The sequence below is a fragment of the Strigops habroptila genome, chromosome 6 (assembly GCF_004027225.2).
Source record: "Strigops habroptila isolate Jane chromosome 6, bStrHab1.2.pri, whole genome shotgun sequence".
Classification (NCBI taxonomy): Eukaryota; Metazoa; Chordata; class Aves; order Psittaciformes; family Psittacidae; genus Strigops; species Strigops habroptila.
In genome coordinates, this window is record NC_044282.2 from 22,099,960 (window position 1) to 22,102,727 (window position 2,768).

Here is a 2,768-nt window from a genome sequence, read left to right on the forward strand (position 1 = left end):
AGGCAATTTTGGGGACCCAGCAGAACTTCTCTGACACTGCTAAAACAGTTTCCAGGCTGTAACAATTTGCCACTCTTCCAGCAGGCAGGAAGCTGTTCGTATCGTGTTACCAGCAGAGAGGCACCGATGGCCTCCTCTCGGTTCTCTCTCAGTCCTTCTCAGTTCTGGCCGCCTTTGAATTGCAGTCATCTCTTTTACTTTTTGCTTGGACTGAACAGGAACTAGCTGACTTTCACAGATGGTCTACTGCATGCACGAAGTACACAGAAGTCCTTATACTTTGCATAAGACTCTACTCAGATCTTTAATCGATCGCAGCTGAAAGTAAGGATATTGTGTCCATTTAAAAATGCAGGCTGAAGTTAAGCAGAGTGAAAAGGATGGTTGCCTATGAACCACAACTGACCTCCAGGCAGATTTTTCCACATCCAAGAGCCAATAGATCTGAATCATTTAGTCTATAATGTCAAGTGGGTGGGAGCTGTTTTGTATCACAGATATAGAAGAAAGAAATGCTTAAAAGTTTTAAAGATGTATTACATTTTCTGAAGACTTTGGTAAAATTGCTAAATCTGGGCATGGTTTTGGAGGTCATCTGTGTCTAGGTAATATCTTGCAATTAAGACTGATCCTCTAATTATTATTGCCAAGAGTTGACCATCTCTATTTGTGGCTGTCTGGTTTATTAAACCTCTGAAGACAGTTATTTTGTCACAAACTAGACTGAACTAGTTTCTCTTATTTTTATGTGAGCAATAAGCTTTATCTATACCAAACACTTTACAAACTTGGGATTTTTGCAGATCGAGGGCAAGTTAGATGTGAATTTGAGTCCAGAATGAGAACCATAAATAGCTTTCTCTCGCCTTTACTTCCAGAAAGAGAAAACTGAAAGTACAGTTCCTGACCATGTACGTTTTGAAGTTCGCAAATCAGAGCAAGAAAAAAGCATTACTCACAGATCTGTCAAAAGAGCTAATGACACTTAGAAATACTTCTAATGCAATATGTTCTTTCCAGAAAGTACAGACACCTCCTCCAGCATATCACTTTCCTTAATCTTCAAAGACTATCCTCAAATTTGTCTTACTGTAGAGATCACAACTATGTTAATAGAAGATGTCCCCAGAGAAGCATTTAAAACAGAACCAGAGGTTTTGCCAACAGGTGCAAATTGAGTACAATTGAAGAGGTCAACAAAAATTCTGCTGCTTCTTCAGAGTATCAGTTAGATGATGTCTCCTACAGCTCTCACATCTTTCCTGAAATAGAAAGCAGCTTATTTCATTTGTCGCCAGCAGACATGATGTGTCTTGACCTAGCTTCCTCTTCATATTGAGGATTTGGGAAATCTATCAACCAAATTGTGGTTCTCTTTAAACTACTCAAGCTGCTCTTCCCAATTCAGATTAAAAGTCACTCCTTAACAATTCCCAAGAAAATAAATAACTTGTTGTTTTCCTGAGAAAACATCTTTGGCATTTACTGAATATGTTCTGTTATTTGGGCCAGCAGAGACAGGAATTCTGCTCTGAGAGTATCCTGTTTATGCAAAAGTTTCAGATAATTACCGTGTTCTGTTCAAAGTACAATCATTGTTAAAAAAGTTCGAGTAGCATGTATTTGGAGGCTCAAAAAGCACTCAAGGGAAAATCACTACATGCCTTCTTTTCATACTCCTTCCTAGGCATTCACTTCTGGCTCCTGCTGAAGACACAATACTGGGCTACACAGACCTTCGATCTGACCCAGTATAGTCACTCTTGTGTCTTCTGCAAGAATACTACACTTCCTATCAAAAACCGCCACCCAAATCTACCCAGTTTTGTAGAGATTTCTGTTTTCCCGACCTAACGAAAATGAAACTTACTCACTGGAAAAAAGAATTCACGGAGCAACCACTGCATGAGCAGCCTACTCATGAGCCTACACAGGGAACAGAAGTACTGTAATTTTATCTGACCAAGCTGTAGGACGGATTCATGCAGACAACAAACCCCAGTGCTATTAATTAGAAACTTCTGCCAATTTCTTGTTTTTTTAAGAAGCTGTGAAACAAGAGAATTGGAAAGAAGGCTGCAAGTTCTAACAGAGCAACAGCTTATTTCCAGCAGACCTGCAAATAACCAAATAACCAGCTACAAAAGTCACATTTTGCCACTTAAAAACAAGGCAAGGAAAGGCCATTGCTGCGAGAGATATTATTCTACCTATGGCTTATGCACTCATTCCAATTTGCTGAGAGCAGCACCAAATGAAGCTAAATCAATGTTTATAAATAGTTTTGTATATATACATACATGCATATATACACATCAGCTTTCTAAGTCTATAAAAATACAATGGTGATGTTTAAATACCATAGGTGAAGAGCATGAGAGGCTGAGGCTAAACACTTGCAACCAAAGTAAGAGTGTTAATTTGTATACTTTGTAGTGCCTTCAAAGGGCAGTTTTGTTTTGTGAACTGAACACCTGATTTCTAAGACAATTCCTCCCAGACACAGGAAAAACCCCATGAATTAGCAAAATATTCAGGAAATTCAGAATATTCCTTTTCTTTCTCTTTCAAAATACTTCTATATCATAAACTAAAGACTGATTTTCCACAGCTGAGACAACAAAAACATCTGCAAAAGTTTTCCAACCTACATCTTCTTGAATTGTTAGTAGCCAGAAGATATCTCTGAATTTTAGTGCTTTTTATCATCCCAATTTTTTTATCATCCTTTTAACACTAGCTATAATAAAGTCTAACACACAATATAG